Source organism: Conger conger, chromosome 17, assembly GCF_963514075.1.
Source record: "Conger conger chromosome 17, fConCon1.1, whole genome shotgun sequence".
Taxonomy (NCBI): Eukaryota; Metazoa; Chordata; class Actinopteri; order Anguilliformes; family Congridae; genus Conger; species Conger conger.
The window spans coordinates 40,075,126-40,100,883 of record NC_083776.1 but is presented as its reverse complement, the minus strand read 5'-3'; the positions used below and the strand labels follow the sequence as shown (position 1 = coordinate 40,100,883).

Below are 25,758 nucleotides of genomic sequence, written 5' to 3'. Positions count from 1 at the left end.
TGAACAAATTCACAGTAGAAGCACTCACTGACAGGGAGGTTAAGGTTATTACAGTTTTATTTTATAATGAATCAGTTTCAGATTATGACATTTCACTTTGGTTAAGCAGACACGGCACATTGGTATCGGACGTGAGACGGGTATACGACGAGGACGGGGTGTGGACAGGCGCCAGAAAATGGTTAGTCCGTCTGCACCCAGACGACACATCCATCGGGGGGGTCAGGCATTTACCCAGCACCATCACTTTGGGACAGAACAGGGGACAAATTTTTTATAATGGGATGCCAAAACTTTGCCGCACCTGTGGGAACCTGGGGCACCTTGCAGCAGCATGCACGGTGATTAAATGTAAAAATTGTGGAGGGGAGCACCAGACAAACAAATGCACAGAGGCAAGGAGGTGTAATCTATGTGGGAGCCAGGAGCATGTTTTCAGGGACTGTCCCTCCTCATATGCCAACAAAACACGAGCACGCACAGACAGCAACGCACAACAGGGCACAGACCACCCTACACAGGACACAGCACCCCCTCCACAGAACACAGCACCACCCCCACAAAACACAACCAACACAAACCCACAAACACACGATGCAACCACAGAACCCGCACAGACCCCCCCTCAGCACCCCACCACCACAGAACAACCCACCCCTACACCACAGTCCGAGACAGAACCCGACACAGACCAGCCCCCAAACCCCTCACAGATGGAGACAGTTGGACCAGACACACAGACAGACTCACTCCCGTGTGGAAATCCTGGACAGTGCACGACACAAGACAGTACTAGCACCAACTCCCCTTCCACCACTACAGACACTGAACAGATAGAAGTCAAGAGCGAGGACGAGGAGATTGAGATCACAGACAGCACACCCTCCACTCTGCCCACAGACACAGACAACACAACAGACACACTGTCACCAGACATCCTTGGAAAAAGAAAAAGAGACCCCCGACCACGGGAAAGGAAAAGAACTACCACCACCTCCACCAATCAGGACACAGAACCAGAACCCACACAAGCAGAAAAACAACCCCCAGCACCACCACCACCACCACCAGAAAAACAGCCACCACCGCCACCTCCACAGACAGTGGAACCGCCGACACAACCTGACAAACCAGCACAGCCAGTAAAACACGCACAGACGGACAGCCCGACCACTACCCAAATACCCCCCAAACCCGTAGTCACCCCAAGGACACACCGCTCCTCTGGGAAAACGATGACAGAACCAGTACAACCAGCACCAGCAAAACCCACCAGACCCAGAACTTCACACAGCACACCTGACAAAGACGACGCACCTGAACTGGACTACATATGGGGAGAAGTTATAGACAGGACGGTCAAATTACAACACCCACAGACACGACCACCCCCACAGGCACGCGTATCTAGGGAAACACTCCGACTCACCAAACTTTACATTGACACCCGCCCGGACACAGCTGGACCAGTGCACGCTTCGCAGGCAGCCCTGGGTGCGTCGAGAGCCGGTAAGCCAGCCACACCGCTCACCACTCTGCCCGCCAGGTCCTCCTCCAATCCACCCGGGGGGGGTCCTCCAGAATCTAGAACAGGGAAAGGGCAGAAGTAAATATCACCTCCCGTGATCAGCTATGGATTGGACGCAGTACCATACATACACCACTGTCATTGCACTAGTTACCACTACAACAACAATCATGAGCACATTAAACATCCTCACATTAAACGTACGCAGTATTCAGAACAATAAGAAAAGGGCAGACGTCATGGCATTCCTCACAACACAAAACACAGACATTTTATGTTTACAAGAGTGTAGAATCCCCTTTTTAACAGATTACATAGATTATCAGAATGAATGGGCCATAGGGGATTCGGTGTGGTCGGGTTCGAGTGTGGCACGTGCAGATGGGGTGGCAATATTAATCAAGAATAACTCAGTCAAGATAACCCGGAAAAAAGTGGTGGAGGCAGGAAGGATTTTAGCAGTTGAACTTGTTTATAACAATTTTCACTTTAAGGTTATTAATGTTTATGCACCCGCAAACCAAAATGAGCGCACAGCCTTTTTCCCCAAGCTGCGTCCAATCCTTTTGGGAAACCTCCCCGTCGTGATGGCAGGGGACTTCAACTGTGCCCTGAGGGATGAGGATCGGAGCCGGCCGTGGAGGGACCGCTCGAGTCGGGAGCTGGCGTCAGTCATAGCGGACTACTCCCTCACTGACGCCGGTCGGGACCTGGTGCCACGCTACACGTGGGTGAGTTCCTGTGGCAAATCCTTTTCCCGGATAGACCTCCTCCTTCTGAGCCATCAGATACAATCACAGAACATCACAGCACAAACAGTCTTCTTTTCAGATCACAAAGCACTCACCATCCAGATTACAACACCAGCACAAACACACAGGGGGAGAGGAATCTGGAAACTAAACACATCACTACTAGAGGACAAAGCAATAAAACAGGCATACATCAATAGACTACAAGAATGGGCATCACTCAAGGAACTCTTCACGTCACCCGTAGAATGGTGGGAAATGGTCAAGACACGCACTAAGGGTTACTTCATCACGGCAGGACGCAGGCAGGCACAGAAAAGGAGGGAACAAACAAAAAAATTGCACAGCACACTCCAACGACTAGCAGCACTACAGGCACAGGGATTCCAGGTCGCACAAGAAATCACACAGGCCAAACACAACCTCTCAGCACTCTATAGACAGGAACAGGAAAAAATTAGACATCAAAGCAGAATTCAAAACCTAGAACAAAATGAAAAATGCACCCGTTACTTTTTTAGAAAGATCAAGAACAAAAAGAATCACATACAGACATTACTGGACAACACAGGACAAATCATCACGGGTGAACAGAATATACACAACCACATCAGGGCATTCTACACTGATCTGTATAGCACAAAGCACATGGATGAGCACATGGTGGACACATACCTACAGGACATCCCAGCCATAGCACCCCGGGCAGGAGAAGGAGAGGAGGAGGAGGAGGAGAGTCTGTCCGTGGAGGAGCTCACCCACGTGGTGAAAGGCCTGAACACCGGCAAAACTCCGGGTCCCGACGGGCTCCCGGCCGAGTACTACCAAACCTTTTGGGAACACCTCAAGGTAGATTTAACATCGGTGCTCTCCGCGGTGTACAGTGAGGGCCGGTTGGCCCCCTCGATGACAGAGAGCGTCATCACCCTTATTTACAAGGGCAAGGGTGATGAGCGTAGCCTGACAAACTGGAGGCCTATTAACCTCTTGGGGGCCGACTACAAGCTCTTGGCGAAGGCCCTCATGTACAGGCTCCAGGAGACTACCCCTCAGGTCGTGGGTCCGGACCAGGCTTGCGGGGTCCCGGAGAGGTCGACCGCCGATAACCTGGTGCTCATTCGGGACATCATGGCCCACTCTGTCGAACGGTCAAAACCTTTTTGCATGTTTAATCTAGATCAGGAGAAGGCCTTCGACAGAGTGGGCCATAGCTACATGTTTAAGGTCCTGGAGGCAATGAACCTCCCTCTTGGTCTTAGAAAATGGATACACATCATCTATCAAAACAACACAGCAAAAATATTGGTTAATGGACACACTACAGAACACTTTCCCATACACTCAGGGGTTAGACAGGGTTGCCCACTTTCTGCACTACTGTACATACACTGCCTGGAACCACTCTTACACAAAATCAGGACAAACACAGACATCACCGGCTACACACTCCCAGGGTGCACAGAACAACTCAAGGCACTTGCATACATGGACGACATCACACTTTTCTGCACTGAACAAACGTCTGTACAGCACATCATTAGGACTCTGGACCACTTCTGCACAGCCACCTCCGCAATAATTAACAAGACCAAGAGCGAGGTGTTTGTGTCCAGGGCCTGGGCGGTCGACCAGGTCCTGTCGGACACATTTCCCATTCGTACATCCGTGAACATCCTTGGCGTCACGTTCGACAGGACCAACTCCGGGGGCCGGAGCTGGGCCGGGGCCCTCGGCCGGGCTCGAGCTAAGACCTGCAGTTGGAGTTCCAGGGCACTGTCAATGACGGGGAGAATCCTCATAGTACAGACGATCCTTTACCCGATCCTCGCCTATGTCGGAAAGATCTTTCCCCCAGACAAGCATATTGAGAAACAAATTAACAAAATTGTCTTTGGTTTTGTCTGGGGGAATAGGCAGGAGAGGGTAAAGAGGCTGATCATGTGGAAGGACCCTAGGAACGGGGGTAGAGGCGTGCCAAACGTCGCAGAACTGATCAGGATGCAGAGCCTCGCCTACCACATCAACTCCATAAAAAACCGCAGTAACAAAACCGGATACATGACCCGTTTTTACTTCACCACCAGCTTAAGACCCCTGGGGCTCTGCATCCTGGATCACAGGCACCCCTACTCCTGGGACCCCCCCCAGCCCTACAGGTCACTCCGCCGGTACATCTACACAGCACGTCTGCACACTGCACAGCTCACTCACTGGACATTTCAGGAAATCAAAAACACCACAAATGCACAGGAACATTTACACAGACCCGACAACACGACCCACAGCACAGCCACTACAGTTTGGAAAAACATAAATCACCCATGCCTTCTGAACACACAGAAAGACCTGGCGTGGCTAGCTGTGCTGAAAGCTCTCCCCACCAGGGTGTTCATGTTCAGGAGGAGCTTGGCCCTGGCGGAGACATGCCCGTACCCTCGCTGTAACGAAAAGGAAACCGGAGATCACCTCCTGTGGCACTGCAGAAAGGCCAAATCTATCTGGCAATCCATTTTCACTTTCCTGGACACATACACTGACACACAGTCACTGACCCTCCGGGATATCCTCCTCGGCCCCCGCAACGGGATCACATCTGCTGAGGAGGAGATTGCCTGGAGGGTGATCAACATCACCAAGCACACTTTATGGGACGCACGCAACATCATGTTTTTTCAAAAACAGGAACTTCACAACATCATCATCACCCGGCAGATCACCAACCACATCAAGGACTACTATCACCTGGACTGTCACAAAGCCGGAAAGAGCACCACAAACACAAAATGGAAAATTCACAACAGCACAGAATTATACATATGACACGGACACCCTGGACAATACACCTACAGCCGGACACCTACACTCCCGAAGCCTTCCCTTGGGTAATGTATGTAATGTTTACTGTGTACTGTCTACTGTCTTAATGTATTGTGGTATTGTCTGCGGTCATGTTTAAATGTAACTCTGTTTGTTACTGTCTGACGTTTGCAATGTAAATATGTGTTATGTAAGTAAATGTAAGTATGAATGTAAATGAAATGTAAAAGTGAAAGTAAGTGAAACTCAGTAATGTCTTAATGTATTTTGGTATTGTCTGCGGTCATGTTTAAATGTAACTCTGTTTGTTACTGTCTGACGTTTGCAATGTAAATATGTGTTATGTAAGTAAATGTAAGTAAATGTAAGTATGAATGTAAATGAAAGTAAGTGAAACTCAATAAAAGAAATAACGGTTCACCCAGGGCGAGGCTCGGCCATTGCACTCCGGCTGTGTTGACCCCTGCGAATTCCTCAAATGTGGGAATCTCGACTGCATAATTTCTGCTAGTGGGGGACTGCGTTCGCGCTCTCCCCTGATCACGTGGTCAAACGATAGACTCGATTAATGTGCAAATACCCCCTTGTGCTGCCTTTCCTTCGCTTACGGCCATACCACTCTGAATACGCCCGATCTCGGAAGCTAAGCAGGGTCGGGCCCGGTTAGTACTTGGATGGGAGACCGCCTGGGAATACCAGGTGCTGCTGTTTCACAACGTTCAAAACACGTCGTGCACAGTGCTATATCGTTTAGTCTATTACCCGTTTATGCTTCTCATGTCTTACCCAGACACTTGGGCAGCGCATTGCAAAGGAACAAGGCTAGCATCCAAATTCATTACGTACGGCGCTATTTTAGACACAACACAGGCTATATCAGTGCAATGCAAATTCACTTCACACCAAGAGTACCGCACATTTTCCTTACACGTCTGTAGCCTATCATGAAGCAGGATTGCCGAGTTACAGTGAGCGCCGCACTTCATTGGACAGTGGCACGTGTTTTTCTTCTTTTGGTTCTGCGCTCTAGCGATTTCAGTTTGAAAGGACACAACGACAACCAAGTTCAAGTGCAGACTGTCAGCTTTAATTTGAGGCCATTTTCAAGCACACCCGACGAACCGTTTGGAACTCACGTCGCATCTTGCACACGGTCACTTGTCCATTTAGGTGTCGCATTTCGGCAGGGCTCTGGCTTGGTGTTCGACGTGACATCACCGCGACTGAAATGCGCTCTGTTTGCGGTTGAGGGCAATGTACACTGTTGCATTGTGGGGAAACAGAAAGTCGTCCTTGAAATGCGGTGGGAAAACGCCAAAATAATAAACACATGAAAAAAAAAGAAGTACATGAATGAAAAGGTTGCCATCGTTTATGCGGCTAGCCGCAAGAGCGCAAATCAGACTTTTGAACCGGCTAGACATTGTGACTTGACGGGCTGCTAGCCGAATACTCAGAAACCGTAACTGTGCAACGTACCACCTAGCGGTCCGGCCCATCCCTTGCGGATTCCAACTCATACTTACCTGGCAGGGGAGATACCGTGATCACGAAGGCGGTTCACCCAGGGCGAGGCTCGGCCATTGCACTCCGGCTGTGTTGACCCCTGCGAATTCCTCAAATGTGGGAATCTCGACTGTATAATTTCTGCTAGTGGGGGACTGCGTTCGCGCTCTCCCCTGATCACGTGGTCAAACGATAGACTCGATTAATGTGCAAATACCCCCTTGTGCTGCCTTTCCTTCGCTTTCGGCCATACCACTCTGAATACGCCCGATCTCGTCTGATCTAGGAAGCTAAGCAGGGTCGGGCCCGGTTAGTACTTGGATGGGAGACCGCCTGGGAATACCAGGTGCTGTAAGCTTTTTTCACTATGCTTTTGGACAGGCGCTGCTGTTTCACAACGTTCAAAACACGTCGCGCACAGTGCTATATCGTTTAGTCTATTACCCGTTTATGCTTCTCATGTCTTACCCAGACACTTGGGCAGCGCATTGCAAAGGAACAAGGCTAGCATCCAAATTCATTACGTACGGCGCTATTTTAGACACAACACAGGCTAAATCAGTGCAATGCAAATTCACTTCACACCAAGAGTACCGCACATTTTCCTTACACGTCTGTAGCCTATCATGAAGCAGGATTGCCGAGTTACAGTGAGCGCCGCACTTCATTGGACAGTGGCACGTGTTTTTCTTCTTTTGGTTCTGCGCTCTAGCGATTTCAGTTTGAAAGGACACAACGACAACCAAGTTCAAGTGCAGACTGTCAGCTTTAATTTGAGGCCATTTTCAAGCACACCCGACGAACCGTTTGGAACTCACGTCGCATCTTGCACACGGTCACTTGTCCATTTAGGTGTCGCATTTCGGCAGGGCTCTGGCTTGGTGTTCGACGTGACATCACCGCGACTGAAATGCGCTCTGTTTGCGGTTGAGTGCAATGTACACTGTTGCATTGTGGGGAAACAGAAAGTCGTCCTTGAAATGCGGTGGGAAAACGCCAAAATAATAAACACATGAAAAAAAAAGAAGTACATGAATGAAAAGGTTGCCATCGTTTATGCGGCTAGCCGCAAGAGCGCAAATCAGACTTTTGAACCGGCTAGACATTGTGACTTGACGGGCTGCTAGCCGAATACTCAGAAACCGTAACTGTGCAACGTACCACCTAGCGGTCCGGCCCATCCCTTGCGGATTCCAACTCATACTTACCTGGCAGGGGAGATACCGTGATCACGAAGGCGGTTCACCCAGGGCGAGGCTCGGCCATTGCACTCCGGCTGTGTTGACCCCTGCGAATTCCTCAAATGTGGGAATCTCGACTGCATAATTTCTGCTAGTGGGGGACTGCGTTCGCGCTCTCCCCTGGTCACGTGGTCAAACGATAGACTCGATTAATGTGCAAATACCCCCTTGTGCTGCCTTTCCTTCGCTTACGGCCATACCACTCTGAATACGCCCGATCTCGGAAGCTAAGCAGGGTCGGGCCCGGTTAGTACTTGGATGGGAGACCGCCTGGGAATACCAGGTGCTGTAAGCTTTTTTCACTATGCTTTTGGACAGGCGCTGCTGTTTCACAACGTTCAAAACACGTCGCGCACAGTGCTATATCGTTTAGTCTATTACCCGTTTATGCTTCTCATGTCTTACCCAGACACTTGGGCAGCGCATTGCAAAGGAACAAGGCTAGCATCCAAATTCATTACGTACGGCGCTATTTTAGACACAACACAGGCTAAATCAGTGCAATGCAAATTCACTTCACACCAAGAGTACCGCACATTTTCCTTACACGTCTGTAGCCTATCATGAAGCAGGATTGCCGAGTTACAGTGAGCGCCGCACTTCATTGGACAGTGGCACGTGTTTTTCTTCTTTTGGTTCTGCGCTCTAGCGATTTCAGTTTGAAAGGACACAACGACAACCAAGTTCAAGTGCAGACTGTCAGCTTTAATTTGAGGCCATTTTCAAGCACACCCGACGAACCGTTTGGAACTCACGTCGCATCTTGCACACGGTCACTTGTCCATTTAGGTGTCGCATTTCGGCAGGGCTCTGGCTTGGTGTTCGACGTGACATCACCGCGACTGAAATGCGCTCTGTTTGCGGTTGAGGGCAATGTACACTGTTGCATTGTGGGGAAACAGAAAGTCGTCCTTGAAATGCGGTGGGAAAACGCCAAAATAATAAACACATGAAAAAAAAAGAAGTACATGAATGAAAAGGTTGCCATCGTTTATGCGGCTAGCCGCAAGAGCGCAAATCAGACTTTTGAACCGGCTAGACATTGTGACTTGACGGGCTGCTAGCCGAATACTCAGAAACCGTAACTGTGCAACGTACCACCTAGCGGTCCGGCCCATCCCTTGCGGATTCCAACTCATACTTACCTGGCAGGGGAGATACCGTGATCACGAAGGCGGTTCACCCAGGGCGAGGCTCGGCCATTGCACTCCGGCTGTGTTGACCCCTGCGAATTCCTCAAATGTGGGAATCTCGACTGTATAATTTCTGCTAGTGGGGGACTGTGTTCGCGCTCTCCCCTGATCACGTGGTCAAACGATAGACTCGATTAATGTGCAAATACCCCCTTGTGCTGCCTTTCCTTCGCTTACGGCCATACCACTCTGAATACGCCCGATCTCGGAAGCTAAGCAGGGTCGGGCCCGGTTAGTACTTGGATGGGAGACCGCCTGGGAATACCAGGTGCTGTAAGCTTTTTTCACTATGCTTTTGGACAGGCGCTGCTGTTTCACAACGTTCAAAACACGTCGCGCACAGTGCTATATCGTTTAGTCTATTACCCGTTTATGCTTCTCATGTCTTACCCAGACACTTGGGCAGCGCATTGCAAAGGAACAAGGCTAGCATCCAAATTCATTACGTACGGCGCTATTTTAGACACAACACAGGCTAAATCAGTGCAATGCAAATTCACTTCACACCAAGAGTACCGCACATTTTCCTTACACGTCTGTAGCCTATCATGAAGCAGGATTGCCGAGTTACAGTGAGCGCCGCACTTCATTGGACAGTGGCACGTGTTTTTCTTCTTTTGGTTCTGCGCTCTAGCGATTTCAGTTTGAAAGGACACAACGACAACCAAGTTCAAGTGCAGACTGTCAGCTTTAATTTGAGGCCATTTTCAAGCACACCCGACGAACCGTTTGGAACTCACGTCGCATCTTGCACACGGTCACTTGTCCATTTAGGTGTCGCATTTCGGCAGGGCTCTGGCTTGGTGTTCGACGTGACATCACCGCGACTGAAATGCGCTCTGTTTGCGGTTGAGTGCAATGTACACTGTTGCATTGTGGGGAAACAGAAAGTCGTCCTTGAAATGCGGTGGGAAAACGCCAAAATAATAAACACATGAAAAAAAAAGAAGTACATGAATGAAAAGGTTGCCATCGTTTATGCGGCTAGCCGCAAGAGCGCAAATCAGACTTTTGAACCGGCTAGACATTGTGACTTGACGGGCTGCTAGCCGAATACTCAGAAACCGTAACTGTGCAACGTACCACCTAGCGGTCCGGCCCATCCCTTGCGGATTCCAACTCATACTTACCTGGCAGGGGAGATACCGTGATCACGAAGGCGGTTCACCCAGGGCGAGGCTCGGCCATTGCACTCCGGCTGTGTTGACCCCTGCGAATTCCTCAAATGTGGGAATCTCGACTGCATAATTTCTGCTAGTGGGGGACTGCGTTCGCGCTCTCCCCTGGTCACGTGGTCAAACGATAGACTCGATTAATGTGCAAATACCCCCTTGTGCTGCCTTTCCTTCGCTTACGGCCATACCACTCTGAATACGCCCGATCTCGGAAGCTAAGCAGGGTCGGGCCCGGTTAGTACTTGGATGGGAGACCGCCTGGGAATACCAGGTGCTGTAAGCTTTTTTCACTATGCTTTTGGACAGGCGCTGCTGTTTCACAACGTTCAAAACACGTCGCGCACAGTGCTATATCGTTTAGTCTATTACCCGTTTATGCTTCTCATGTCTTACCCAGACACTTGGGCAGCGCATTGCAAAGGAACAAGGCTAGCATCCAAATTCATTACGTACGGCGCTATTTTAGACACAACACAGGCTAAATCAGTGCAATGCAAATTCACTTCACACCAAGAGTACCGCACATTTTCCTTACACGTCTGTAGCCTATCATGAAGCAGGATTGCCGAGTTACAGTGAGCGCCGCACTTCATTGGACAGTGGCACGTGTTTTTCTTCTTTTGGTTCTGCGCTCTAGCGATTTCAGTTTGAAAGGACACAACGACAACCAAGTTCAAGTGCAGACTGTCAGCTTTAATTTGAGGCCATTTTCAAGCACACCCGACGAACCGTTTGGAACTCACGTCGCATCTTGCACACGGTCACTTGTCCATTTAGGTGTCGCATTTCGGCAGGGCTCTGGCTTGGTGTTCGACGTGACATCACCGCGACTGAAATGCGCTCTGTTTGCGGTTGAGGGCAATGTACACTGTTGCATTGTGGGGAAACAGAAAGTCGTCCTTGAAATGCGGTGGGAAAACGCCAAAATAATAAACACATGAAAAAAAAAGAAGTACATGAATGAAAAGGTTGCCATCGTTTATGCGGCTAGCCGCAAGAGCGCAAATCAGACTTTTGAACCGGCTAGACATTGTGACTTGACGGGCTGCTAGCCGAATACTCAGAAACCGTAACTGTGCAACGTACCACCTAGCGGTCCGGCCCATCCCTTGCGGATTCCAACTCATACTTACCTGGCAGGGGAGATACCGTGATCACGAAGGCGGTTCACCCAGGGCGAGGCTCGGCCATTGCACTCCGGCTGTGTTGACCCCTGCGAATTCCTCAAATGTGGGAATCTCGACTGTATAATTTCTGCTAGTGGGGGACTGCGTTCGCGCTCTCCCCTGATCACGTGGTCAAACGATAGACTCGATTAATGTGCAAATACCCCCTTGTGCTGCCTTTCCTTCGCTTACGGCCATACCACTCTGAATACGCCCGATCTCGGAAGCTAAGCAGGGTCGGGCCCGGTTAGTACTTGGATGGGAGACCGCCTGGGAATACCAGGTGCTGTAAGCTTTTTTCACTATGCTTTTGGACAGGCGCTGCTGTTTCACAACGTTCAAAACACGTCGCGCACAGTGCTATATCGTTTAGTCTATTACCCGTTTATGCTTCTCATGTCTTACCCAGACACTTGGGCAGCGCATTGCAAAGGAACAAGGCTAGCATCCAAATTCATTACGTACGGCGCTATTTTAGACACAACACAGGCTAAATCAGTGCAATGCAAATTCACTTCACACCAAGAGTACCGCACATTTTCCTTACACGTCTGTAGCCTATCATGAAGCAGGATTGCCGAGTTACAGTGAGCGCCGCACTTCATTGGACAGTGGCACGTGTTTTTCTTCTTTTGGTTCTGCGCTCTAGCGATTTCAGTTTGAAAGGACACAACGACAACCAAGTTCAAGTGCAGACTGTCAGCTTTAATTTGAGGCCATTTTCAAGCACACCCGACGAACCGTTTGGAACTCACGTCGCATCTTGCACACGGTCACTTGTCCATTTAGGTGTCGCATTTCGGCAGGGCTCTGGCTTGGTGTTCGACGTGACATCACCGCGACTGAAATGCGCTCTGTTTGCGGTTGAGGGCAATGTACACTGTTGCATTGTGGGGAAACAGAAAGTCGTCCTTGAAATGCGGTGGGAAAACGCCAAAATAATAAACACATGAAAAAAAAAAGAAGTACATGAATGAAAAGGTTGCCATCGTTTATGCGGCTAGCCGCAAGAGCGCAAATCAGACTTTTGAACCGGCTAGACATTGTGACTTGACGGGCTGCTAGCCGAATACTCAGAAACCGTAACTGTGCAACGTACCACCTAGCGGTCCGGCCCATCCCTTGCGGATTCCAACTCATACTTACCTGGCAGGGGAGATACCGTGATCACGAAGGCGGTTCACCCAGGGCGAGGCTCGGCCATTGCACTCCGGCTGTGTTGACCCCTGCGAATTCCTCAAATGTGGGAATCTCGACTGCATAATTTCTGCTAGTGGGGGACTGCGTTCGTGCTCTCCCCTGGTCACGTGGTCAAACGATAGACTCGATTAATGTGCAAATACCCCCTTGTGCTGCCTTTCCTTCGCTTACGGCCATACCACTCTGAATACGCCTGATCTCGGAAGCTAAGCAGGGTCGGGCCCGGTTAGTACTTGGATGGGAGACCGCCTGGGAATACCAGGTGCTGTAAGCTTTTTTCACTATGCTTTTGGACAGGCGCTGCTGTTTCACAACGTTCAAAACACGTCGCGCACAGTGCTATATCGTTTAGTCTATTACCCGTTTATGCTTCTCATGTCTTACCCAGACACTTGGGCAGCGCATTGCAAAGGAACAAGGCTAGCATCCAAATTCATTACGTACGGCGCTATTTTAGACACAACACAGGCTAAATCAGTGCAATGCAAATTCACTTCACACCAAGAGTACCGCACATTTTCCTTACACGTCTGTAGCCTATCATGAAGCAGGATTGCCGAGTTACAGTGAGCGCCGCACTTCATTGGACAGTGGCACGTGTTTTTCTTCTTTTGGTTCTGCGCTCTAGCGATTTCAGTTTGAAAGGACACAACGACAACCAAGTTCAAGTGCAGACTGTCAGCTTTAATTTGAGGCCATTTTCAAGCACACCCGACGAACCGTTTGGAACTCACGTCGCATCTTGCACACGGTCACTTGTCCATTTAGGTGTCGCATTTCGGCAGGGCTCTGGCTTGGTGTTCGACGTGACATCACCGCGACTGAAATGCGCTCTGTTTGCGGTTGAGGGCAATGTACACTGTTGCATTGTGGGGAAACAGAAAGTCGTCCTTGAAATGCGGTGGGAAAACGCCAAAATAATAAACACATGAAAAAAAAAAGAAGTACATGAATGAAAAGGTTGCCATCGTTTATGCGGCTAGCCGCAAGAGCGCAAATCAGACTTTTGAACCGGCTAGACATTGTGACTTGACGGGCTGCTAGCCGAATACTCAGAAACCGTAACTGTGCAACGTACCACCTAGCGGTCCGGCCCATCCCTTGCGGATTCCAACTCATACTTACCTGGCAGGGGAGATACCGTGATCACGAAGGCGGTTCACCCAGGGCGAGGCTCGGCCATTGCACTCCGGCTGTGTTGACCCCTGCGAATTCCTCAAATGTGGGAATCTCGACTGCATAATTTCTGCTAGTGGGGGACTGCGTTCGCGCTCTCCCCTGGTCACGTGGTCAAACGATAGACTCGATTAATGTGCAAATACCCCCTTGTGCTGCCTTTCCTTCGCTTACGGCCATACCACTCTGAATACGCCTGATCTCGGAAGCTAAGCAGGGTCGGGCCCGGTTAGTACTTGGATGGGAGACCGCCTGGGAATACCAGGTGCTGTAAGCTTTTTTCACTATGCTTTTGGACAGGCGCTGCTGTTTCACAACGTTCAAAACACGTCGCGCACAGTGCTATATCGTTTAGTCTATTACCCGTTTATGCTTCTCATGTCTTACCCAGACACTTGGGCAGCGCATTGCAAAGGAACAAGGCTAGCATCCAAATTCATTACGTACGGCGCTATTTTAGACACAACACAGGCTAAATCAGTGCAATGCAAATTCACTTCACACCAAGAGTACCGCACATTTTCCTTACACGTCTGTAGCCTATCATGAAGCAGGATTGCCGAGTTACAGTGAGCGCCGCACTTCATTGGACAGTGGCACGTGTTTTTCTTCTTTTGGTTCTGCGCTCTAGCGATTTCAGTTTGAAAGGACACAACGACAACCAAGTTCAAGTGCAGACTGTCAGCTTTAATTTGAGGCCATTTTCAAGCACACCCGACGAACCGTTTGGAACTCACGTCGCATCTTGCACACGGTCACTTGTCCATTTAGGTGTCGCATTTCGGCAGGGCTCTGGCTTGGTGTTCGACGTGACATCACCGCGACTGAAATGCGCTCTGTTTGCGGTTGAGGGCAATGTACACTGTTGCATTGTGGGGAAACAGAAAGTCGTCCTTGAAATGCGGTGGGAAAACGCCAAAATAATAAACACATGAAAAAAAAAAGAAGTACATGAATGAAAAGGTTGCCATCGTTTATGCGGCTAGCCGCAAGAGCGCAAATCAGACTTTTGAACCGGCTAGACATTGTGACTTGACGGGCTGCTAGCCGAATACTCAGAAACCGTAACTGTGCAACGTACCACCTAGCGGTCCGGCCCATCCCTTGCGGATTCCAACTCATACTTACCTGGCAGGGGAGATACCGTGATCACGAAGGCGGTTCACCCAGGGCGAGGCTCGGCCATTGCACTCCGGCTGTGTTGACCCCTGCGAATTCCTCAAATGTGGGAATCTCGACTGCATAATTTCTGCTAGTGGGGGACTGCGTTCGCGCTCTCCCCTGGTCACGTGGTCAAACGATAGACTCGATTAATGTGCAAATACCCCCTTGTGCTGCCTTTCCTTCGCTTACGGCCATACCACTCTGAATACGCCTGATCTCGGAAGCTAAGCAGGGTCGGGCCCGGTTAGTACTTGGATGGGAGACCGCCTGGGAATACCAGGTGCTGTAAGCTTTTTTCACTATGCTTTTGGACAGGCGCTGCTGTTTCACAACGTTCAAAACACGTCGCGCACAGTGCTATATCGTTTAGTCTATTACCCGTTTATGCTTCTCATGTCTTACCCAGACACTTGGGCAGCGCATTGCAAAGGAACAAGGCTAGCATCCAAATTCATTACGTACGGCGCTATTTTAGACACAACACAGGCTAAATCAGTGCAATGCAAATTCACTTCACACCAAGAGTACCGCACATTTTCCTTACACGTCTGTAGCCTATCATGAAGCAGGATTGCCGAGTTACAGTGAGCGCCGCACTTCATTGGACAGTGGCACGTGTTTTTCTTCTTTTGGTTCTGCGCTCTAGCGATTTCAGTTTGAAAGGACACAACGACAACCAAGTTCAAGTGCAGACTGTCAGCTTTAATTTGAGGCCATTTTCAAGCACACCCGACGAACCGTTTGGAACTCACGTCGCATCTTGCACACGGTCACTTGTCCATTTAGGTGTCGCATTTCGGCAGGGCTCTGGCTTGGTGTTCGACGTGACATCACCGCGACTGAAATGCGCTCTGTTTGCGGTTGAGGGCAATGTACACTGTTGCATTGTGGGGAAACAGAAAGTCGTCCTTGAAATGCGGTGGGAAAACGCCAAAATAATAAACACATGAAAAAAAAAGAAGTACATGAATGAAAAGGTTGCCATCGTTTATGCGGCTAGCCGCAAGAGCGCAAATCAGACTTTTGAACCGGCTAGACATTGTGACTTGACGGGCTGCTAGCCGAATACTCAGAAACCGTAACTGTGCAACGTACCACCTAGCGGTCCGGCCCATCCCTTGCGGATTCCAACTCATACTTACCTGGCAGGGGAGATACCGTGATCACGAAGGCGGTTCACCCAGGGCGAGGCTCGGCCATTGCACTCCGGCTGTGTTGACCCCTGCGAATTCCTCAAATGTGGGAATCTCGACTGTATAATTTCTGCTAGTGGGGGACTGCGTTCGCGCTCTCCCCTGATCACGTGGTCAAACGATAGACTCGATTAATGTGCAAATACCCCCTTGTGCTGCCTTTCCTTCGCTTACGGCCATACCACTCTGAATACGCCCGATCTCGGAAGCTAAGCAGGGTCGGGCCCGGTTAGTACTTGGATGGGAGACCGCCTGGGAATACCAGGTGCTGTAAGCTTTTTTCACTATGCTTTTGGACAGGCGCTGCTGTTTCACAACGTTCAAAACACGTCGCGCACAGTGCTATATCGTTTAGTCTATTACCCGTTTATGCTTCTCATGTCTTACCCAGACACTTGGGCAGCGCATTGCAAAGGAACAAGGCTAGCATCCAAATTCATTACGTACGGCGCTATTTTAGACACAACACAGGCTAAATCAGTGCAATGCAAATTCACTTCACACCAAGAGTACCGCACATTTTCCTTACACGTCTGTAGCCTATCATGAAGCAGGATTGCCGAGTTACAGTGAGCGCCGCACTTCATTGGACAGTGGCACGTGTTTTTCTTCTTTTGGTTCTGCGCTCTAGCGATTTCAGTTTGAAAGGACACAACGACAACCAAGTTCAAGTGCAGACTGTCAGCTTTAATTTGAGGCCATTTTCAAGCACACCCGACGAACCGTTTGGAACTCACGTCGCATCTTGCACACGGTCACTTGTCCATTTAGGTGTCGCATTTCGGCAGGGCTCTGGCTTGGTGTTCGACGTGACATCACCGCGACTGAAATGCGCTCTGTTTGCGGTTGAGGGCAATGTACACTGTTGCATTGTGGGGAAACAGAAAGTCGTCCTTGAAATGCGGTGGGAAAACGCCAAAATAATAAACACATGAAAAAAAAAAGAAGTACATGAATGAAAAGGTTGCCATCGTTTATGCGGCTAGCCGCAAGAGCGCAAATCAGACTTTTGAACCGGCTAGACATTGTGACTTGACGGGCTGCTAGCCGAATACTCAGAAACCGTAACTGTGCAACGTACCACCTAGCGGTCCGGCCCATCCCTTGCGGATTCCAACTCATACTTACCTGGCAGGGGAGATACCGTGATCACGAAGGCGGTTCACCCAGGGCGAGGCTCGGCCATTGCACTCCGGCTGTGTTGACCCCTGCGAATTCCTCAAATGTGGGAATCTCGACTGCATAATTTCTGCTAGTGGGGGACTGCGTTCGCGCTCTCCCCTGGTCACGTGGTCAAACGATAGACTCGATTAATGTGCAAATACCCCCTTGTGCTGCCTTTCCTTCGCTTACGGCCATACCACTCTGAATACGCCTGATCTCGGAAGCTAAGCAGGGTCGGGCCCGGTTAGTACTTGGATGGGAGACCGCCTGGGAATACCAGGTGCTGTAAGCTTTTTTCACTATGCTTTTGGACAGGCGCTGCTGTTTCACAACGTTCAAAACACGTCGCGCACAGTGCTATATCGTTTAGTCTATTACCCGTTTATGCTTCTCATGTCTTACCCAGACACTTGGGCAGCGCATTGCAAAGGAACAAGGCTAGCATCCAAATTCATTACGTACGGCGCTATTTTAGACACAACACAGGCTAAATCAGTGCAATGCAAATTCACTTCACACCAAGAGTACCGCACATTTTCCTTACACGTCTGTAGCCTATCATGAAGCAGGATTGCCGAGTTACAGTGAGCGCCGCACTTCATTGGACAGTGGCACGTGTTTTTCTTCTTTTGGTTCTGCGCTCTAGCGATTTCAGTTTGAAAGGACACAACGACAACCAAGTTCAAGTGCAGACTGTCAGCTTTAATTTGAGGCCATTTTCAAGCACACCCGACGAACCGTTTGGAACTCACGTCGCATCTTGCACACGGTCACTTGTCCATTTAGGTGTCGCATTTCGGCAGGGCTCTGGCTTGGTGTTCGACGTGACATCACCGCGACTGAAATGCGCTCTGTTTGCGGTTGAGGGCAATGTACACTGTTGCATTGTGGGGAAACAGAAAGTCGTCCTTGAAATGCGGTGGGAAAACGCCAAAATAATAAACACATGAAAAAAAAAAGAAGTACATGAATGAAAAGGTTGCCATCGTTTATGCGGCTAGCCGCAAGAGCGCAAATCAGACTTTTGAACCGGCTAGACATTGTGACTTGACGGGCTGCTAGCCGAATACTCAGAAACCGTAACTGTGCAACGTACCACCTAGCGGTCCGGCCCATCCCTTGCGGATTCCAACTCATACTTACCTGGCAGGGGAGATACCGTGATCACGAAGGCGGTTCACCCAGGGCGAGGCTCGGCCATTGCACTCCGGCTGTGTTGACCCCTGCGAATTCCTCAAATGTGGGAATCTCGACTGCATAATTTCTGCTAGTGGGGGACTGCGTTCGCGCTCTCCCCTGGTCACGTGGTCAAACGATAGACTCGATTAATGTGCAAATACCCCCTTGTGCTGCCTTTCCTTCGCTTACGGCCATACCACTCTGAATACGCCTGATCTCGGAAGCTAAGCAGGGTCGGGCCCGGTTAGTACTTGGATGGGAGACCGCCTGGGAATACCAGGTGCTGTAAGCTTTTTTCACTATGCTTTTGGACAGGCGCTGCTGTTTCACAACGTTCAAAACACGTCGCGCACAGTGCTATATCGTTTAGTCTATTACCCGTTTATGCTTCTCATGTCTTACCCAGACACTTGGGCAGCGCATTGCAAAGGAACAAGGCTAGCATCCAAATTCATTACGTACGGCGCTATTTTAGACACAACACAGGCTAAATCAGTGCAATGCAAATTCACTTCACACCAAGAGTACCGCACATTTTCCTTACACGTCTGTAGCCTATCATGAAGCAGGATTGCCGAGTTACAGTGAGCGCCGCACTTCATTGGACAGTGGCACGTGTTTTTCTTCTTTTGGTTCTGCGCTCTAGCGATTTCAGTTTGAAAGGACACAACGACAACCAAGTTCAAGTGCAGACTGTCAGCTTTAATTTGAGGCCATTTTCAAGCACACCCGACGAACCGTTTGGAACTCACGTCGCATCTTGCACACGGTCACTTGTCCATTTAGGTGTCGCATTTCGGCAGGGCTCTGGCTTGGTGTTCGACGTGACATCACCGCGACTGAAATGCGCTCTGTTTGCGGTTGAGGGCAATGTACACTGTTGCATTGTGGGGAAACAGAAAGTCGTCCTTGAAATGCGGTGGGAAAACGCCAAAATAATAAACACATGAAAAAAAAAGAAGTACATGAATGAAAAGGTTGCCATCGTTTATGCGGCTAGCCGCAAGAGCGCAAATCAGACTTTTGAACCGGCTAGACATTGTGACTTGACGGGCTGCTAGCCGAATACTCAGAAACCGTAACTGTGCAACGTACCACCTAGCGGTCCGGCCCATCCCTTGCGGATTCCAACTCATACTTACCTGGCAGGGGAGATACCGTGATCACGAAGGCGGTTCACCCAGGGCGAGGCTCGGCCATTGCACTCCGGCTGTGTTGACCCCTGCGAATTCCTCAAATGTGGGAATCTCGACTGTATAATTTCTGCTAGTGGGGGACTGCGTTCGCGCTCTCCCCTGATCACGTGGTCAAACGATAGACTCGATTAATGTGCAAATACCCCCTTGTGCTGCCTTTCCTTCGCTTACGGCCATACCACTCTGAATACGCCCGATCTCGGAAGCTAAGCAGGGTCGGGCCCGGTTAGTACTTGGATGGGAGACCGCCTGGGAATACCAGGTGCTGTAAGCTTTTTTCACTATGCTTTTGGACAGGCGCTGCTGTTTCACAACGTTCAAAACACGTCGCGCACAGTGCTATATCGTTTAGTCTATTACCCGTTTATGCTTCTCATGTCTTACCCAGACACTTGGGCAGCGCATTGCAAAGGAACAAGGCTAGCATCCAAATTCATTACGTACGGCGCTATTTTAGACACAACACAGGCTAAATCAGTGCAATGCAAATTCACTTCACACCAAGAGTACCGCACATTTTCCTTACACGTCTGTAGCCTATCATGAAGCAGGATTGCCGAGTTACAGTGAGCGCCGCACTTCATTGGACAGTGGCACGTGTTTTTCTTCTTTTGGTTCTGCGCTCTAGCGATTTCAGTTTGAAAGGACACAACGACAACCAAGTTCAAGTGCAGACTGTCAGCTTTAATTTGAGGCCATTTTCAAGCACACCCGACGAACCGTTTGGAACTCACGTCGCATCTTGCACACGGTCACTTGTCCATTTAGGTGTCGCATTTCGGCAGGGCTCTGGCTTGGTGTTCGACGTGACATCACCGCGACAGAAATGCGCTCTGTTTGCGGTTGAGGGCAATGTACACTGTTGCATTGTGGGGAAACAGAAAGTCGTCCTTGAAATGCGGTGGGAAAACGCCAAAATAATAAACACATGAAAAAAAAAGAAGTACATGAATGAAAAGGTTGCCATCGTTTATGCGGCTAGCCGCAAGAGCGCAAATCAGACTTTTGAACCGGCTAGACATTGTGACTTGACGGGCTGCTAGCCGAATACTCAGAAACCGTAACTGTGCAACGTACCACCTAGCGGTCCGGCCCATCCCTTGCGGATTCCAACTCATACTTACCTGACAGGGGAGATACCGTGATCACGAAGGCGGTTCACCCAGGGCGAGGCTCGGCCATTGCACTCCGGCTGTGTTGACCCCTGTGAATTCCTCAAATGTGGGAATCTCGACTGCATAATTTCTGCTAGTGGGGGACTGCGTTCGCGCTCTCCCCTGATCACGTGGTCAAACGATAGACTCGATTAATGTGCAAATACCCCCTTGTGCTGCCTTTCCTTCGCTTACGGCCATACCACTCTGAATACGCCCGATCTCGTCTGATCTCGGAAGCTAAGCAGGGTCGGGCCCGGTTAGTACTTGGATGGGAGACCGCCTGGGAATACCAGGTGCTGTAAGCTTTTTTCACTATGCTTTTGGACAGGCGCTGCTGTTTCACAACGTTCAAAACACGTCGCGCACAGTGCTATATCGTTTAGTCTATTACCCGTTTATGCTTCTCATGTCTTACCCAGACACTTGGGCAGCGCATTGCAAAGGAACAAGGCTAGCATCCAAATTCATTACGTACGTCGCTATTTTAGACACAACACAGGCTAAATCAGTGCAATGCAAATTCACTTCACACCAAGAGTACCGCACATTTTCCTTACACGTCTGTAGCCTATCATGAAGCAGGATTGCCGAGTTACAGTGAGCGCCGCACTTCATTGGACAGTGGCACGTGTTTTTCTTCTTTTGGTTCTGCGCTCTAGCGATTTCAGTTTGAAAGGACACAACGACAACCAAGTTCAAGTGCAGACTGTCAGCTTTAATTTGAGGCCATTTTCAAGCACACCCGACGAACCGTTTGGAACTCACGTCGCATCTTGCACACGGTCACTTGTCCATTTAGGTGTCGCATTTCGGCAGGGCTCTGGCTTGGTGTTCGACGTGACATCACCGCGACAGAAATGCGCTCTGTTTGCGGTTGAGGGCAATGTACACTGTTGCATTGTGGGGAAACAGAAAGTCGTCCTTGAAATGCGGTGGGAAAACGCCAAAATAATAAACACATGAAAAAAAAGAAGTACATGAATGAAAAGGTTGCCATCGTTTATGCGGCTAGCCGCAAGAGCGCAAATCAGACTTTTGAACCGGCTAGACATTGTGACTTGACGGGCTGCTAGCCGAATACTCAGAAACCGTAACTGTGCAACGTACCACCTAGCGGTCCGGCCCATCCCTTGCGGATTCCAACTCATACTTACCTGGCAGGGGAGATATCGTGATCACGTGTTTCTTTCTTGCTGTGCATTTTGCTCTGGCTTCTTTTCAGTTCAGTTGGTCCTGTTGCCCACCACTGGGGTTCTAGTGGTGGACAGGGGGTCACTGGGCTGTTTAGTTGCTTTCTAAGAGCATTTTGTTCTTTTGTTATTTTCCCTTCCTTTTCTTAGTCCGTTCTCTTTCCCTTTCCATTTTCTTCCTTTTTTCTGGACGGGCTGCAAGGCTTGGGTTCAGTACGTGGCTTGACCGCGGCTGGCTCGACCTTGTAGCCCAGCGGAACACCCCGGAAACCCAGATCAGTGGTACATAGCTGCACTGATCAGGAGCCAGGGCCTGCTGCCTGGAGGAACCCGGAGCCGAGGTCTGCGGCCTGCTGCCTGGAGGAGCCCGGAGCCGAGGTCTGCGGCCTGCTGCCTGGAGGAGCCCGGAGCCGAGGTCTGCGGCCAGGGCCTGCTGCCTGGAGGAGCCCGGAGCCGAGGTCTGCGGCCTACTGCCTGGAGGAGCCCGGAGCCGAGGTCTGCGGCCTACTGCCTGGAGGAGCCCGCAGCCAGGGCCTGCTGCCTGGAGGAGCCCGGAGCCGAGGTCTGCGGCCTGCTGCCTGGAGGAGCCCGGAGCCAAGGCCTGCGGCCTGCTGCTTGGAGGAGCCCGGAGCCAAGGCCTGCGGCCTGCTGCCTGGAGGAGCCCGGAGCCAGGGACTTCGGCCTGCTGCCTGGAGGAGCCCGGAGCCAGGGCCTGCTGCCTGAAAGAGCCTGGAGCCAGATCCTGGAGCCTGACCCTGCAGAGGGAGCCAGAGGAGACCTGCAATCAGCTGAGTGTCTATGCGCCAGACCCCAGATTCTTAGGGGAGTAATATTGGAGGAGGTTGCACTGCAGCCTTCTCCCTTTCCAGTTTTAGTTTCTTTGAGTTGTTTTCTCAGTTAAACCCCACTAAATACCTGTTCCTTTTTTCCCCTTTTTCTTTCACCCTCATTTTGATTTTGAACCTCTATTTTACTTTTATTTCTTTTGTTTGTGAGTGTTTCCCTACCCCTTTTCCTTTCCCCACCCTTCCCCCTTCTCCCCATTTCCCCTCCCCCCCACCTTCTCATTCCACCTACCTGCACACCCGAAACATCATGGAGAACCAGCGAGCACCCGGCACGAGAAGGCACAACGCAGTCAGATTCATCCACAACCGCACTGACCCGGAACCATCACTGACACGCCTGGAGTTCAGCAGAGCAGTGCTGCAGAGAGGTTTGGGCTTCGCTCCGTCTGACTTGAACTGCCTGTTCAAGCTGCCTGGTCCTAGGGACATATTTGAAACCAGTTTTAAGAATGCACAGACACTAGAGATGTTTTGTAATCAGTACAGACAGAAAGCCACACAAACACCACTGAACAAATTCACAGTAGAAGCACTCACTGACAGGGAGGTTAAGGTTATCACAGTTTTATTTTATAATGAATCAGTTTCAGATTATGACATTTCACTTTGGTTAAGCAGACACGGCACATTGGTATCGGACGTGAGACGGGTATACGACGAGGACGGGGTGTGGACAGGCGCCAGAAAATGGTTAGTCCGTCTGCACCCAGACGACACATCCATCGGGGGGGTCAGGCATTTACCCAGCACCATCACTTTGGGACAGAACAGGGGACAAATTTTTTATAATGGGATGCCAAAACTTTGCCGCACCTGTGGGAACCTGGGGCACCTCGCAGCAGCATGCACGGTGATTAAATGTAAAAATTGTGGAGGGGAGCACCAGACAAACAAATGCACAGAGGCACGGAGGTGTAATCTATGTGGGAGCCAGGAGCATGTTTTCAGGGACTGTCCATCCTCATATGCCAACAAAACACGAGCACGCACAGACAGCAACGCACAACAGGGCACAGACCACCCTCCACAGGACACAGCACCCCCTCCACAGAACACAGCACCACCCCCACAAAACACAACCAACACAAACCCACAAACACACGATGCAACCACAGAACCCGCACAGACCCCCCCTCAGCACCCCACCACCACAGAACAACCCACCCCTACACCACAGTCCGAGACAGAACCCGACACAGACCAGCCCCCAAACCCCTCACAGATGGAGACAGTTGGACCAGACACACAGACAGACTCACTCCCGTGTGGAAATCCTGGACAGTGCACGACACAAGACAGTACTAGCACCAACTCCCCTTCCACCACTACAGACACTGAACAGATAGAAGTCAAGAGCGAGGACGAGGAGATTGAGATCACAGACAGCACACCCTCCACTCTGCCCACAGACACAGACAACACAACAGACACACTGTCACCAGACATCCTTGGAAAAAGAAAAAGAGACCCCCGACCACGGGAAAGGAAAAGAACTACCACCACCTCCACCAATCAGGACACAGAACCAGAACCCACACAAGCAGAAAAACAACCCCCAGCACCACCACCACCACCACCAGAAAAACAGCCACCACCGCCACCTCCACAGACAGTGGAACCGCCGACACAACCTGACAAACCAGCACAGCCAGTAAAACACGCACAGACGGACAGCCCGACCACTACCCAAATACCCCCCAAACCCGTAGTCACCCCAAGGACACACCGCTCCTCTGGGAAAACGATGACAGAACCAGCACAACCAGCACCAGCAAAACCCACCAGACCCAGAACTTCACACAGCACACCTGACAAAGACGACGCACCTGAACTGGACTACATATGGGGAGAAGTTATAGACAGGACGGTCAAATTACAACACCCACAGACACGACCACCCCCACAGACACGCGTATCTAGGGAAACACTCCGACTCACCAAACTTTACATTGACACCCGCCCGGACACAGCTGGACCAGTGCACGCTTCGCAGGCAGCCCTGGGTGCGTCGAGAGCCGGTAAGCCAGCCACACCCCTCACCACTCTGCCCGCCAGGTCCTCCTCCAATCCACCCGGGGGGGGTCCTCCAGAATCTAGAACAGGGAAAGGGCAGAAGTAAATATCACCTCCCGTGATCAGCTATGGATTGGACGCAGTACCATACATACACCACTGTCATTGCACTAGTTACCACTACAACAACAATCATGAGCACATTAAACATCCTCACATTAAACGTACGCAGTATTCACAACAATAAGAAAAGGGCAGACGTCATGGCATTCCTCACAACACAAAACACAGACATTTTATGTTTACAAGAGTGTAGAATCCCCTTTTTAACAGATTACATAGATTATCAGAATGAATGGGCCATAGGGGATTCGGTGTGGTCGGGTTCGAGTGTGGCACGTGCAGATGGGGTGGCAATATTAATCAAGAATAACTCAGTCAAGATAACCCGGAAAAAAGTGGTGGAGGCAGGAAGGATTTTAGCAGTTGAACTTGTTTATAACAATTTTCACTTTAAGGTTATTAATGTTTATGCACCCGCAAACCAAAATGAGCGCACAGCCTTTTTCCCCAAGCTGCGTCCAATCCTTTTGGGAAACCTCCCCGTCGTGATGGCAGGGGACTTCAACTGTGCCCTGAGGGATGAGGATCGGAGCCGGCCGTGGAGGGACCGCTCGAGTCGGGAGCTGGCGTCAGTCATAGCGGACTACTCCCTCACTGACGCCGGTCGGGACCTGGTGCCACACTACACGTGGGTGAGTTCCTGTGGCAAATCCTTTTCCCGGATAGACCTCCTCCTTCTGAGCCATCAGATACAATCACAGAACATCACAGCACAAACAGTCTTCTTTTCAGATCACAAAGCACTCACCATCCAGATTACAACACCAGCACAAACAC

The 25,758-nt window shown here is 50.3% G+C and overlaps 16 non-coding genes and 12 pseudogenes across 16 annotated transcripts; all 28 read left to right on the top strand.

The window, feature by feature from the left end:
• Positions 1–5,469: 5,469 nt before the first annotated feature.
• Positions 5,470–5,636, top strand: LOC133117240 (U1 spliceosomal RNA). The gene has a single exon (XR_009706030.1). It is a non-coding gene; the product is annotated as a U1 spliceosomal RNA (small nuclear RNA).
• Positions 5,637–5,699: 63 nt separating this feature from the next.
• Positions 5,700–5,808, top strand: LOC133117561 (5S ribosomal RNA; annotated as a pseudogene).
• Positions 5,809–6,615: 807 nt separating this feature from the next.
• LOC133117170 (U1 spliceosomal RNA) lies at positions 6,616–6,779 on the top strand. The gene has a single exon (XR_009705971.1). It is a non-coding gene; the product is annotated as a U1 spliceosomal RNA (small nuclear RNA).
• A 63-nt stretch (positions 6,780–6,842) lies between these two features.
• Positions 6,843–6,961, top strand: LOC133117204 (5S ribosomal RNA). Its single transcript, XR_009706004.1, has one exon. It is a non-coding gene; the product is annotated as a 5S ribosomal RNA (ribosomal RNA).
• Positions 6,962–7,803: 842 nt separating this feature from the next.
• LOC133117718 (U1 spliceosomal RNA) lies at positions 7,804–7,967 on the top strand. Its single transcript, XR_009706260.1, has one exon. It is a non-coding gene; the product is annotated as a U1 spliceosomal RNA (small nuclear RNA).
• A 63-nt stretch (positions 7,968–8,030) lies between these two features.
• Positions 8,031–8,139, top strand: LOC133117411 (5S ribosomal RNA; annotated as a pseudogene).
• An 842-nt stretch (positions 8,140–8,981) lies between these two features.
• Positions 8,982–9,145, top strand: LOC133117185 (U1 spliceosomal RNA). Its single transcript, XR_009705986.1, has one exon. It is a non-coding gene; the product is annotated as a U1 spliceosomal RNA (small nuclear RNA).
• Positions 9,146–9,208: 63 nt separating this feature from the next.
• Positions 9,209–9,317, top strand: LOC133117410 (5S ribosomal RNA; annotated as a pseudogene).
• Positions 9,318–10,159: 842 nt separating this feature from the next.
• Positions 10,160–10,323, top strand: LOC133117716 (U1 spliceosomal RNA). Its single transcript, XR_009706258.1, has one exon. It is a non-coding gene; the product is annotated as a U1 spliceosomal RNA (small nuclear RNA).
• A 63-nt stretch (positions 10,324–10,386) lies between these two features.
• Positions 10,387–10,495, top strand: LOC133117409 (5S ribosomal RNA; annotated as a pseudogene).
• An 842-nt stretch (positions 10,496–11,337) lies between these two features.
• On the top strand, positions 11,338–11,501 carry LOC133117168 (U1 spliceosomal RNA). Its single transcript, XR_009705969.1, has one exon. It is a non-coding gene; the product is annotated as a U1 spliceosomal RNA (small nuclear RNA).
• Positions 11,502–11,564: 63 nt separating this feature from the next.
• Positions 11,565–11,673, top strand: LOC133117407 (5S ribosomal RNA; annotated as a pseudogene).
• Positions 11,674–12,516: 843 nt separating this feature from the next.
• Positions 12,517–12,680, top strand: LOC133117175 (U1 spliceosomal RNA). The gene has a single exon (XR_009705976.1). It is a non-coding gene; the product is annotated as a U1 spliceosomal RNA (small nuclear RNA).
• Positions 12,681–12,743: 63 nt separating this feature from the next.
• Positions 12,744–12,852, top strand: LOC133117482 (5S ribosomal RNA; annotated as a pseudogene).
• Positions 12,853–13,695: 843 nt separating this feature from the next.
• Positions 13,696–13,859, top strand: LOC133117715 (U1 spliceosomal RNA). Its single transcript, XR_009706257.1, has one exon. It is a non-coding gene; the product is annotated as a U1 spliceosomal RNA (small nuclear RNA).
• Positions 13,860–13,922: 63 nt separating this feature from the next.
• Positions 13,923–14,031, top strand: LOC133117481 (5S ribosomal RNA; annotated as a pseudogene).
• Positions 14,032–14,874: 843 nt separating this feature from the next.
• LOC133117714 (U1 spliceosomal RNA) lies at positions 14,875–15,038 on the top strand. The gene has a single exon (XR_009706256.1). It is a non-coding gene; the product is annotated as a U1 spliceosomal RNA (small nuclear RNA).
• Positions 15,039–15,101: 63 nt separating this feature from the next.
• On the top strand, positions 15,102–15,210 carry LOC133117480 (5S ribosomal RNA; annotated as a pseudogene).
• Positions 15,211–16,052: 842 nt separating this feature from the next.
• Positions 16,053–16,216, top strand: LOC133117167 (U1 spliceosomal RNA). Its single transcript, XR_009705968.1, has one exon. It is a non-coding gene; the product is annotated as a U1 spliceosomal RNA (small nuclear RNA).
• A 63-nt stretch (positions 16,217–16,279) lies between these two features.
• On the top strand, positions 16,280–16,388 carry LOC133117406 (5S ribosomal RNA; annotated as a pseudogene).
• Positions 16,389–17,231: 843 nt separating this feature from the next.
• Positions 17,232–17,395, top strand: LOC133117713 (U1 spliceosomal RNA). Its single transcript, XR_009706255.1, has one exon. It is a non-coding gene; the product is annotated as a U1 spliceosomal RNA (small nuclear RNA).
• Positions 17,396–17,458: 63 nt separating this feature from the next.
• On the top strand, positions 17,459–17,567 carry LOC133117479 (5S ribosomal RNA; annotated as a pseudogene).
• Positions 17,568–18,410: 843 nt separating this feature from the next.
• Positions 18,411–18,574, top strand: LOC133117711 (U1 spliceosomal RNA). Its single transcript, XR_009706254.1, has one exon. It is a non-coding gene; the product is annotated as a U1 spliceosomal RNA (small nuclear RNA).
• Positions 18,575–18,637: 63 nt separating this feature from the next.
• On the top strand, positions 18,638–18,746 carry LOC133117478 (5S ribosomal RNA; annotated as a pseudogene).
• Positions 18,747–19,588: 842 nt separating this feature from the next.
• LOC133117166 (U1 spliceosomal RNA) lies at positions 19,589–19,752 on the top strand. The gene has a single exon (XR_009705967.1). It is a non-coding gene; the product is annotated as a U1 spliceosomal RNA (small nuclear RNA).
• A 63-nt stretch (positions 19,753–19,815) lies between these two features.
• LOC133117404 (5S ribosomal RNA) lies at positions 19,816–19,924 on the top strand (annotated as a pseudogene).
• Positions 19,925–20,766: 842 nt separating this feature from the next.
• On the top strand, positions 20,767–20,930 carry LOC133117200 (U1 spliceosomal RNA). The gene has a single exon (XR_009706001.1). It is a non-coding gene; the product is annotated as a U1 spliceosomal RNA (small nuclear RNA).
• Positions 20,931–20,993: 63 nt separating this feature from the next.
• LOC133117557 (5S ribosomal RNA) lies at positions 20,994–21,112 on the top strand. The gene has a single exon (XR_009706112.1). It is a non-coding gene; the product is annotated as a 5S ribosomal RNA (ribosomal RNA).
• The last annotated feature ends 4,646 nt before the right edge of the window (positions 21,113–25,758 follow it).